The sequence below is a fragment of the Poecile atricapillus genome, chromosome 3, assembly GCF_030490865.1.
Source record: "Poecile atricapillus isolate bPoeAtr1 chromosome 3, bPoeAtr1.hap1, whole genome shotgun sequence".
In the NCBI taxonomy this organism is placed as follows: domain Eukaryota; kingdom Metazoa; phylum Chordata; class Aves; order Passeriformes; family Paridae; genus Poecile; species Poecile atricapillus.
The window spans coordinates 12,153,196-12,166,476 of record NC_081251.1 but is presented as its reverse complement, the minus strand read 5'-3'; the positions used below and the strand labels follow the sequence as shown (position 1 = coordinate 12,166,476).

The following is a 13,281-nucleotide window of genomic DNA, read 5'->3' as shown; positions in this document are numbered from 1 at the left end:
AGGACAAAACATTTACACTGGACTACTGAATCACACCAGACTCAAACTGCACCCTAAACCCAAAAGGAAGACTTTCTCCAGAAGTCCTGTCTTGTCAAAGTCTGGCTTCATCCCTTCAAAATCTATACTCTTAGATTTACTAAGCCATATAAGTTTAGAAACTCAAACTGGACTCACAGGAGAATTTTGAGCATGGCTGCAACAAATTTGGGTATATAAGGGAAAGCAGGATAACTGTGATAGCAAGCAGGAAGCCACCTAACCTAATAGGTAAGAAAGTTGTGAGTTTAAGTACCTTAAACTAATGTCACCTATTCCTGGAAGCTCAAGAGGTACCTATGTTATTAAAAAGGGTTGTAAAACCCTCAGGCCTCTCTAGAAGCAGGATACAAAGTCATTCCTTTCACAAGCTCCCGAGGAAAGGCGTCATGCAATTTTGAAGTTTCGGATGAGAGGGCAGGAGCATGCCCTCAAGCACCACTGAGCTATTAAAAAGCATCAGGAAAGCAACCTCAGAGGAAGTAGAAGTGGGTGGTAGGCTCTTTTCAGGTTGAGAGACTGCCTCCCAACCACATCTCTGCACACCAGGGTAGTGCCCTAAACCACAGGCTACTGTCTGTCCTAAGACTATTCCTGCATAAGTTATGAAATGGAAAAATATTTACTGTATGAATGAATGAAACACTTATAGAAACCAGATTTCCCTCACCTGAATGCCTTAATCACAGGGCAAGAGTCTAGGCCTCTGGCCTAAATACTGTTTTGTTTTTTTCTAAAGGTTGCAGGTGAAATAAAGGACAGCTTATGACACTGCATGTTTCACTCTCTTGGGAAGAGGGTGATGTGAGCTCAAGGTACTTAAAGCTGAAAAGGACAGAGAATAAAGTGTCACAATGAATACTGGATGCAACTACTGCACCATAAAACATGAAGAGAAGAGAGATTAACATCATTGCAAATGCTTCTACTCAAGTTTGAGTAAATAGCTTACACTTATTTCTTAGCAAAACAAGCTTTTCTAATCCTGAGGGAACTTTCCCATCTCTGGATGCTGAAGGTAGTTAGGCAGGAGAGAGACTCCACTCTCCAGAACAGTCTCAGTGGTAACAGCTATGGACGGGCACAGAACAGAAGCTCTTTTTCTTCACAGTAAGAAACGTAGAAAAGTGTGCTTTCAGACATGGATTTTAGACCATCAACCTCAGCTTTGAGATATCTAATTGTAAAATAGGCCACTCAAATAATTTATGAATTCAGGAAGTAATACAGCAGAGAGAAGAATTCCCCCCCTCCCCAAATCCCATAAATTATATATAAGAAAGCTTCTAACAACTATTTAAATTTTAAGTTAAACCTATGTGTATCAGAGAGTGTATACACATGCACATAATGACTTTAATTTAAAATGTCAGTTTAAGTCTACACATTCCCTTAAAAACACCAAACCACATCCACAGTGTTTTTATAGCGTGTGAACTTGTACTCTGTCATCCCAAGATCATCACAGACAAATAGGATCAAACTCAAGATTCCAGTATGCTCCATGCCATATTCTAGACATGACAACACCTATGCTGAATGGGTATTATGGATGCTCTTCACCAGGCCTGAGGAACACATGTTCAGGAATCACATTTATTAACCCAAGACTTGAACCAAACCAGACTAGCACTTATGATAGGCACACTTAACACTACAAGCTGCACTGCTACTGGAACCTTCAAAATTAATGTTTCACATGTTAAAAAGCATCATAAATTCCTTGCACAGATTTACCCTAAGATAAGACTAGGACTTATGCATTAGCTTCACCTTTTGCACTGCTGGTCATCCAAACCATGCTGTTAAAATTTGCCAACCTGTCTATGATGAAAGGCACTACAGAAGTACTGTCATGGACAGGAGGGGGAAAAAAAAGAAAAAGCAATATGCACAAAGAAGTCCCCCAGATTGCTGGTTTTCTAGTCTATTGACAAGTTTATAAATTAGACAAGAGTATTTTAGTTGTTAGCATGCCAAAGTAACCATTCTTGAGTTAAGGTAAGGCTGAGTGATGTTTAACTAAATCTCATGGTTGGTATCTTCATGTTGGCATCATTTCTAAACATTTTAAACCCACAATACTAAATAAAAATCTTTCAAGCACTTGTGTCAGTGCTGCACTGGGTCACACCAGTCCTGAAACGTTCTTGTCTTATACCTACTACTGTTATTTTTTCTGTAGAATCAACTACTGCTACCAGTTTAAATTAAGAACTTTTATTGAGCTGTATGTAAAGATAGAAAATAAGCTGCATTTTTTATTTTAATTGGAAGCAGGAATTGGAATTTCCTCTAAGCAGAAGAACGGTAAATTCGTAGTACTTCATAACAATTAGGACCTGTACAGTTCAAATCATTCAGGTTGCTCTCATCACCATTCACACGAGTGCAGAGCAGCTTCTATCACAATTTTAATTTAAACAACAAAATTCAAATTTATGACTGCATTTTTTACAGCTCTCAAACTGCCCCATATATTAAATATTTTAATTCATGCCTCTCAAACTGTTTTCTCTGATTTAGTGTTACTGTTTTGCATTCCTAGATAACATGAGTAGAAAGCACTGCTAAAAGAATGATTGATAATATTGAAATGGATCCAAATACATACTGAATTCAGTAGAGAGGAAACACTAAAAGGTTTGGCTGCTTCAAATTAACATATTGTTAGCATCCATACACCCCTATCCACTGACATTATAGGTCCCAGTAAAATACCCTGTTTGTCTCCAGGGATTTTAACAGGAGACTTAATGATGTCTGGATGATATACATGGTTTGGATATAGAATAGCATTTTTCTGGTTTGTATAAAAAGTAAATCAAATTATTAAGTTCATGTGCTACTGCATGAAATATACATTTAGTGCTAAAGAATGCCATAATTCCACAAAAAAATATTTTACAGTTTATCCAAAAACTCTAATTAGAATGGCATTGGAAGTAGATAAAATATGATAAAGAGGTCTTACTTACAGTATCTGTACACCTACAGAATATTATTTCTGTTAAAATACAGGAATTAATATTAATCTAAATAACATCTAGTATTTAAGCTCGTTTTGTATATCACATAATGTGGAAATCTGCAACATACTGCACATGCAAATCCTCAATGTTTTTGTAAGGCTGCCATACTGCTGAGGACAAGATATTTCAGACTGACAAAACAGCATTAAAAATGATGTCATAAGGACAAGTTAAGCACACGAACAATGAATTATCTTCTCAGCACTGTAAAACTCACTAATAGACTCACTGTCATGGCAAAATGACATCTGATGACAGTAACTGCAATAGTACCCAAGATGATCACCATTTTTCCTTTCTGACTTAATCAACGGGGTTTTATTCTAATTATTGGTATACACCGTCTTTTCAATCACTTGTGGTTTGTTTATTTTCAGTTTTTAATAAAGAGCAGAAGTTCATGGGGGAAAAAACAAAGCATCACTGCAAAAGCAGCACAGGAAGGTACTGAAAAAGTACAGAGCAGAGTACAGTAAAATACTGCAGTCTTTGAGAAACCATACAAGTAACTCAGAATGCCTTGCTTATACTTACCATAGTTTACATCAAGTGAAACTTTAAAGACCAGCAGTTAAACTATACTACAGCAGTTTAAGTTGAAGAATAAAATTCTTAGAATTTTATACTTAGTTGCTATTTTATGCTTTTTATAAACTTTCACAATGTTCCCATAATCTGTAATTTAGCGTCATTAAATCACGTTTTAAAAATTTACCATAGAAAATAGTAGGACTTTACCATTAGTTTTTAATTTGTGTCTGGTGAGAAGGAGGAGTGGTGCTATTACAGAAGAATAGAAAGGAGATTTAAACATGAACAATTACAACATTTATTTTTTTAATTACTTAAAAAAGTACATTGCTGATGTAACAGTCTTCCTTACATGCTACAGATATATGAAAGTTACCATAACAGAGAAAAAGGAAGTATCAGCTCAGTTCTTCCCTGTGTAATAGGTGTTGGGGTATTTTTGTAGAGATGTACTGAGCATGTGAAAATCTGCCCACAAGGCAGACAAACCTCATGTCACGACACTATTTCATTCCAAATCTCCCCCCCAAGAGTTCACTGCCTAAATAATTTAAATTTTTCTTATGGCCTTGCAGATGGTCAAAACAGAAGAAGCGAAGCAAAGACATCTCTGTCCCCCTTAACCTACCCTTTCCCCAAACACGTATAAACTGACTTTAGAACTGGTAACAAAAACAGAGAGTATAAAGATGGTCTGTATGGCAATTAGAGACCAGGAACAGGCTGGAAATCAACTCACATCACTACCCTCGGCAAGTTATTAGCAGCAGCACTGAAAGCCTGTGCAGTTAAGAGCCTCGCTGTGATGCCAGTGAATTACGGATCATTCGATTTTACACAGTGGCACAATGTATTACCGAGACCTTAGCAAAACAAACCCCAGATAAAAACAAATAAACCTAAACAGTCTTGGAATTAATTTAGGAGAAAACTAATAATAGGAAGAATAGATGCAAGCGAGCTATTTGTTCGCTGTAACACCTCACAACATGGACAGAGATTTAAACGAGATGAATGCGGCATTACAGAGCCTGTCTTTCATCTCCTGTCTAGGTACATCCCTCTGGAAACACCACGCTTATGGCACCCCGCATCCAGCAATCACCAGCAGCTGGAATAGAAAGTTTTCGGTATAACTAAACTTCGAACCTTAATCTCCCTTTGCCCCCCTCCCCCGCCATGGCACTCAGTCCAGCCAGGCACAGCGACGCGCAGTCTGACCGGCAGCCCGGGCCAGCGCGGAGCTCCGCTGCCGCGGGCACAGCCGGTCCCTGCGGCCGCGGCGGCTCCGGCATCCACCGGCCGGCAGCGAAAACCCGGAGACTTCCACCCACGAGAGCCCAGCGGCCGGGGAAGCGTCTCCCCGGCTGGGCGAGGCCAATCGGGAGCCTCCGCTCGGGCTCCCACCGCAGCCGGTGCCTCACCGAGCGGGGCTGGGGGCGAATCCCGCCCCCGGCGCTCACGGCCGCGGGGCCGCCGGCAGCGCTCCGGGGCCGGCGCTTCCCAGGCAACAGTTGGCTGTGTCCCCCCGGGACCCCCGCCCGCAGCCCCCGGCGCCAGGGGCAGGGGTACCGCGGGGAGGGTGACCCGGCGCCGGGGAGCGGGCACAAAGGCGGCGGCGGAGGCTCAGAGGGCGAGGGGAGCGGGGAAACTCCGGGGCTGCAGCGCGCCGTCCCCGCCCCGCCGCGATGCGGGGGCGCCGAGAGAAGGAGCGGCAGAGGCGGCTCAGCCCCCATCTGGCGCAGCCCCCGGCCCCGCCGTGCCTCCCCGCTCTTACCTGGGCCGCCCGTCGCCGCTGGCCGCCGCAGGTACCCTCGTCCATCCCCCGCCGCTGCCTCCGAATCAGCCGCCGGCGCTGCAGCGCGGCCCAGCCCGCCCGGCCCAGCGCGACGCTGGCAGAGCCGCCCCGCCCCGCGGTGGCTGCGTGCGGCTCCCGCCGGCGGCCGCCCCGGGCGCGGCTCCCCCGGACCCGCCTCCCGCCGCCGCGGGGCGAGGCCCCCTCCGATGGGGATGGGGATAGCGATGGGGATGGGGATAGCGATGGGGATAGCAATGGGTTCCCCTCCCCGTGCAGACCGTACGCGGGCACCCCCCGGCTCCCCAGCCGGCGGGTCGGGGCTCTGGGCTGTCCGCTCAGGAATCAGGGCCGGGGTGAGTGTGACTGTCACCCGCGCTGCGCCCCGCCCGGGGACATCGGCGCTGACCCAAACCCTCCCCGTTCGCAGGGACCCCATTCCCCCTCTCTCCGATGGCCTCTGTTTTGGGGTGGGGGGAGATGGGACGGGACGGTGTCTGTGTGTATACCCTGGAGCTCGGGACTTCACATACATTTTTTTGTATTTCTGGCTTTGCAGAAGGCAGCGCTTCCTCAAGACGTCAAAACCAGATCTGAGCCCATTCACAGCTCGTGAAAATACTTTGTACTTCCTCTTGCTGTGCTGAGGGTTAAATGAGGTTAAAGTCGCCAGAATGGCTGTGCAGCACTTGGTTTCCCCCTTCCCCAAAAGCCAGTCTGTGCGTCATTTACAGCGAGAAAGCAAGAAAAGAAAAACAAAGCAAAACCTACAAGTGACAATATTAGAAGTGCAGTACAGAAATACCTGCTCGTTTGTTCAAAGGGCTTTGCTTGCTGAGCTCTTTAAATGTGAGAAGCTGTGATGCTGACCACAAAGCCATCACAGCTCTGTGCCAGTGAACCTGAGAGTTCACAGCTGCGTCCCGCCCGGGGCAAATGTGCTGAGGAGAGCTGTGTGCTCTGAGAGGTGCGATTCTCATGAATATGGCAAGTTTTGGAGCGCTGCGAAGTGGAGTGGTTTGGTGGAGCTGTGAGCGTGTAGGGCCTGCTGCTGCCTTGACCCCCTGGCCTGTCACTTCCTCCAATCAAGCACTCCAGAGCAGCATAACTTTCATGATTTAACTTCTTCCCTTTACCCAGGCTGGATCCAGATGTCCTTGAATTGTTCTTTTTTTGGTCTGAAAATTCCAAATTGTCTAGTTAGAAAATAATTCAAGTGACACACTTAGTCTATTAAAAGGCTGTGTGTCTGTTGCTGTACCACATTTAGTATAGCTACCCTTACAGCACCCAGCTTAGCAGAACACTGAGCTGCTGGCTTGCATTTTTTACCCACAAGTCTCAAAGTACCTTTTAAAAGAAGTAAATAGCATTGCTCCACTTTCAAGTGGGAAGAACAGTCACGTGGAAAACTTGAACCAGGAGAAAGAACTGAACCTCAGATTCCCAGCTAGCAACGTAATGTCCCCTTTTAATTATTTTTCTGGGGCATGCATTCTGACTGCTTTATAATGGTCGTCTCTTGAACTGGATGCTTTTACAAAAGAAGAGGCAGCTGTCACCCATCCTTTGGAAATATCCTGACTCTATGACTGTGTGCTATGTATGGTCTCAAATTGTCTGCACTGAATGCATCAAGGACTTAGCCAGAAGAATATTTTTGTTTTGCGTGCAGGTAATATTTAGGAGTTAGAAAAATCCAACTTTTAAATCCTACCAAAATAAAGGGACTGCTAGATATTGATGAAATTAACCGTAGAACATTTACATGTAGCGTCACATACTACCATAAGACTGAAGTTGATCAGCCTGTAGGGGAAATGACAGGCGAGTGATAGATTTCAGATTCTCAGCTTCAGACAATGACGTTAGAGACCAGGAAACAATTATTTAACTGCCTATTGGCATATTAGCCAAGCCACAACTGCCTGTGTGAAACTGTTATCTTAGTGCTTGTGTGAGACAAATTCAGTTTGCAGCACATTGGGTAGGGATCAGATTCCTCACTAAAGTAATTTCTTATCACTTAGACTCTGTGAGTGATCTCACATATCACCCAGTTTTTTCTTTGAAGAGATGCAGGGCACTCATAAATTTCTGTCTCATCTCTACCAGCCCCATCCTAATGCCTCAAGGACCTTAAACTTTCTCTGGTGAAAGGATGTTGCTTGCATTTACAAAGGTGAATTGTGCCTCTAAATTTGGCTATACAGACATCTCAATTTCTTAGACTTTATTTAGGTGTCTGATCTATTACAGGCAGTACTAAAGTGCTGGTTGGGTGTCTGATGCTTTCATGAAGTTGTTTCACACATGACAAGAAGCAGTTGGGCACCTAAAATAATTTCTCTGGTGAGCAATGCAATGGGCCAGCAGGTAACAGTCTGGTTGTCACAGCTTAAAGCTACCCCAGTCATGATCCTTCAGTGGAATCAGCATAAACATCCAAAGATTTTCAAGTTACCCTTGGGTATCTTGCCTTATTTTCTACTGGTCTTCCAGAAGCACCTGTAGATCCTGTGACCTGTAGATGTAGGTCAGAGTGTCCATTGCTACCTAAGTGAATCTGTCATCACTGCAATGGAAATTTAAGTCACGTAGCTAAAGGCACCTGCTGACAAACATCTAAAACTTAGGAGTCTGAATCTCACACTGAATCCCATCCAAACTGATTTGCAATCTGAAATCTGAGGGGATTTTAACACATTTTATTTCACAGTTATAACAATGTGCACACAACCAGTTGCCATGGCTCAACTGGGACATAGCAGCGTAGCAGCAAAGCAGCAATCTCTGGATTTTTTTTAGGTGCTGGCCTTATAACACCTGCTGAAATTTTAATGGTGACATAGATTCTTTTTTTAAACAGGAATGATTCATAAAGTCATCCGCAATACTGGCAAATCCTTGTATTTTTATCTACCTGGAACAGTGTTGTTTAGTCTTTTGTAGAGTGTGGTGCCTTGCAAGTCTTTAAACCCATGGCTTTATACAGAATTGCCTTCAAAATCACCTGAATGCAACCAGCAGTCTCAGAACAGATGGCCACATGCGTTTTCAGCTTTGGATGTTTAACTTGCTAAGCAGAACTAATGTGTTTATCTAGCACTTTTCCCCAGTATTACATGTGGGAGTTTATTTGTAGAATAAAAGGAAATCTTCCTTAATATTCAATTTTAGCTCTGTGCAGACTGAAAGGAAGCAGGTTAATACAAAGAGCATTTTCAGAAGAAAGGCTTAGAGCTTTGTTCAGAAATTACCAAATTCAAAGGAGAGGGTCTTTAATTTCAGTGCCCATTCCATCAGACCCTTAATCATTTCCTCAGTCTGGAAGCCCTTTACTTTTGTGGTTAACACAGAAAAAAAAGGATAATTATATATTCTATGAAATAAATTATATGAATATTCAGTACAATCCTGTCATCACTTGTGTAATTCACAGTATCGCTGATATTGTTTGTAATGGCAACTTGTGAAGAGGAAACCCAGTTCTATTTTATAATTTAGGGACATAATCTTTTTTTTTTTCAGTTATGTGACTGAAAATTAGGAGTGAAGCCAGTAGCTTTCAAGACACAACAAATCAGAAGAAGAGAGGAGGGAGTTAATCTATAATTTCACAACTCTGAATTGTGTCTGAAATTGTTTCCTATGAAAGAACAGCACTGCTGTGGCTCAGTATCTTTCTCTCCTATCAAAGAACCGACCATTAATAAGGGGATAGAGAAAACTTCCTCATCTCTATTGTCTCAGGTATCTTCAGCATGAAGGTTTTTTTCTTGCTCAGAGTAGTAACCCCCAGTTTCTCTCTTGTATCAGCTGGCACATGACATTGGCAGAGGCATGGGCAGCCAGCCCTTTGCTGACAAGGGACCACCCATGACCAATGAGAGCAGCTACACCACTCACCAAAAACACTGGACTCTCATCTGAATACAGCTAGAAATTTGATCCCTGTCTATCTACCTGTTTGGAAGTCAATATATAGGATATATAATCCCCTTTTAAAGATACGTATAGACATGTAAAGACATACTTGAATGACAACCAATAAAAAAAATTTTTTTTTTGCATGAATTATCTTCATTAGGCATTCAATGCAAATTAAACAAATTTACTCAAGAAACTGTTTAATTTTTGGTACAGGCTTTTAAAATAATTGATATTCATGTGTACAGCTTAAAAATTGAGATTTATAAAATATAATGCTTAAAATAAAAATAAATTATATTTTTGTCATTTTTAGAAATCAGAATAATATACATTAAATAAGAGTTTGTCTGTATCATTGTATAGAAATGTGGTCAGATCCTAGGACTTTTTGGATATGATTGTCAACTATAACTACTTTACCCATGTGTTATGCATGAACAAAGCATAATAGTAGTGTTTCTATGCACTGATAGCTTGTTGGTAAGGCTGTAGCACTGGAAATCATAAAAATAATTAACAAGAAACTTACCTATTAAATTCAAGAGTTTATAAGTAAGCAAGCATGGAATACTCACTCTGAATGCTGCTTCTACAGTAAAAGCTCAGGGTATTTTGGGAGAATTACATTGTACAACCATTAGTTCAGATTTGCTTGAAGTAACATTCCTTTTTCCAAACAAATATTAATAATTTCAATAGATCATTTGATATGTAATGCTTCATTTATCACTATTAATGTTAATAAGAAAATGCCTAAGTTCCAAACTACTTTAAGCTGGTCGGCACAAACCCATTTTCATTTGCATCGAGCAAGATGTATCCTGGCAACCGTATATTTTTGGATTCGTAACAATTTATTCTATTCATTTTATGCAAATGAGGTAACCAATACTGCAGGAATCATGAGAATACAAGATGGATAACTTCCATCATTCAGAGCTATAGATAGATGATTAGGAATTTATATGAGTTAGATTTTTGAAAAACAATCTGGTAGACATTTTCTTCAGTGTATTTATCCAGCTTAAATGTGTGTCTGGCATGATTCACATACTTTTTTACTCAAACACAGAAAGCAAGCAGCAACCCAACCTGTGTCCCATGGAGTCATGATTATCCCAAACCACAGCCCTGCTCATTCTCTGTGATTTTTTGGGTTGAAAATCCTGTATTTTTCACCAAACTCACACAGAACTTACGGAGAGAAGCAGAGTACCAAAGGCTCCCAACATTCCCACACCTAGGAATGCTGACTTGAAAGCTTGAGAAGCTAACACAGCATCTACAGCAACACAAAGTGGAAGTGCTCTATATATGTGTTATCATATCATGTGTGAATGTCATTGAAAGGACATTTTTCAGGGAGCTGTCTTCTGGTTTTGGTGGTTTTTGGTCAGTTATTTTTTTTCACATTTGCTATAGAAGGTGGTTTACAGAAACCTGTGTATTTTTGATATATTCTAGTATTACAAAACATATTTTTTTTAATAATTTTTGGTAAGCTCTATGGAGTTCATCAGGGATAAAGCTTGTTTATAAAAATGTATCTTGTATAATACTCTATAAATGCAGAACATTTATAAAAGTTGATTATTCTTTCCTGGTTTTTTAATTTGTGTTCCTCAAGAGCTCTCAGCCTGGATCAAAATCATGGAGTCTGAATACTCTGAACAGCCAGGCCTATGTAGTTCCTTTCCAAGCAACCACAATACATGATGCTTTTTCTAGCAGCATGGCTGGTAAGCTGATCCACAACCCTACAGCTGCTCCTCAGTGAACATGACAGCTATTGTTGTTCTACTCCTAAAATTATTTCCCTCTGCTGACAGTAGGACTCAGTTATACCCAGAATAAATCCAGATTAGACAATTGAAAAGGTCCTTAGTAATTTCTCCTGTGCTCATGTCAGAGTTAAATGTACATATAGCAAGAGAACTGTTTCTGAAGCAACTCCTGAGCCACTGAAGTTTTCAGGTGGCCTAGGACCCTTCTTTCAATTTACATCCATGTAGCTGCTGACCAACACAACATTCAAAATACGCTTCAGGAATAAGCAGTAAAGCTTTCCTTGAGTAAATCAGGCTATTTCAAAGGAGAGGAGGACAGAACTGATGGAAATGGAAATTTCAGCCATCTAATTTTTCCCCATTGCTCCATGGCAGTCACCAAACTTCAACTGAGCTGAAATCTTTGTAGGTAATTTAAAAGGCCAGGACTCCAATTTGAAGTGATGAGCAGTTGTTATAGGAAATTACACAAGTGTTTTGAAGTAACAGTTGGGTTGCTAAATTAGATTCCTGTCTTTTGTAATAGGAAAAGCCAGGCTTTGAATTTGCCATATTATATCAGTGTGGATCCAACTTTTGCAAAATCCATATACATGAATGCCCATTGTTTATAAACCAATCCCCCAAGCCTCTGCTTTTCATCCAGAAAGAAGGGTAGGTGCTCAACTGGACTATGGGAAATGTACATGAAAATCTTGGTTCTGATATTTCCTAATTCCTAAAATCTTAACTTTGCAGCTTTTAATAATGTTTTTAGCGAATGCTTTATGTATGCAGCACCATTGTTTTAAGAATACATCCAACCAAATATGATCTAATACCCTGTCTTGCATAAACTATTTGGAAAGGATTTGCAGGATCCAGACCTTCCTTTGCAGGAGCATTAAGATGTGAATGAATGTCATCTTCTCAGTTCCATTGTATTGGTAACACCACATCACCACTCACAGCTTGCCTCAGTTTTTTGTCCCCAAATATTTGCTGGGATGATTTGCTATTGTAGTCAAAATGAGACAGGTTAGATTAAACAGTTTAAGTAGTAGTTCTCTCCTGGGTCATTTTATTTTGACTGAACCACATTAAGATATGCTCTAGAAGAAGATATGAGTAGATGTGACAGTCTCCAGCATGGTGTGGAGAGAGATGGGCTGATTGCTCCTGGAGCAGGCATCTGCTTAGTGCCCAGAAAGCTCAAGGAATTTAAAAAAACAGTTCTCCTACAATTATTTGGCTCATCTGTTATAGCAAATAACTTAAAGCACATGCTATAGCTTTTATTAAAGTCACTTGGATTTGTCTGTTCTTTTCTGTATCAGGATGTATGAAAATCATTTAGCATAAACCTAGTCAGCTTTTTTGTCCATGTTTCACAAAATGTAAAACATCTATACTACATTCAAAGCAGTAGAAAGCTGGCCCTTTTTTTTTTTTTTTTTTTTTTAATCTGAGATCAAGGAAGATAAAACTGTCTTACATGTCATTTGACAAAAAAAATCCTCACATTCCTATAATTCTTTTTTTCACCTAAAATCTGAAAAATCAAGAATGCTACCTCTTTAAAAAGGAGTACAAAAATTCAAAGAAAATATAAGTGTATCAATACTGTTAGATTCCATTTGAGATGGTGCCAACATGAATACAATTTAAGCCCTCTACAATTTAGACATTCCAAGCCTAGACTATCATTTGTCTAGCAAGTAATACAAACAGCACAGCAACAGAAGTGTTAGGAACATTGAGATAATGCTTTCCTCACTTCCCAAAAGTGCATTATTCTTTCTTCTGTCTTATTAGAATAAGAATAATTATAGCTCATATATTATCCTTTGGCTAGATGATGTTAAAACTACTTTTAAAAAAGTAAATATCCTTATTCTTAGTAAACTATTTCGGCCTTTTTCTGGCATCTGAACTAGAAAAGCTGATCATGTTCTTCTGAGTTCTCTAAGTAACCTTACATCTCTTCTTACAAGCATTGAGTCTATATGTAAATGAAATAAGATATCAGTACACTGAAAGATAAATACTGAAGTAATTATGGAAAGTCAGTAGTCAGCAGTCAAACAGATAATAACAGATAATAACAGTTAATTCTGAGTCAATTATAAGAATAAATGGAACGTTCATTTATATGTGTGGAAAAAGACCTGTGTCTACAAAAAAA

At 40.7% G+C, this 13,281-nt stretch overlaps 1 protein-coding gene across 4 annotated transcripts in view; it reads right to left on the bottom strand.

Moving 5' to 3' along the window:
* CYRIA (CYFIP related Rac1 interactor A) overlaps nucleotides 1-5,544 on the bottom strand; it is a 56,472-nt gene extending 50,928 nt beyond the window's left edge. For 2 of the 4 annotated variants that reach the window (XM_058836219.1, XM_058836221.1), the window contains exon 1: nucleotides 5,380-5,538. The gene's annotated coding sequence lies outside the window, so the exon portion shown is untranslated. Of the gene's footprint in view, nucleotides 1-5,379 lie in introns of all 4 variants that reach the window. The other 2 variants (XM_058836220.1, XM_058836218.1) reach the window with 2 other exon arrangements.
* Nucleotides 5,545-13,281: the final 7,737 nt, after the last annotated feature.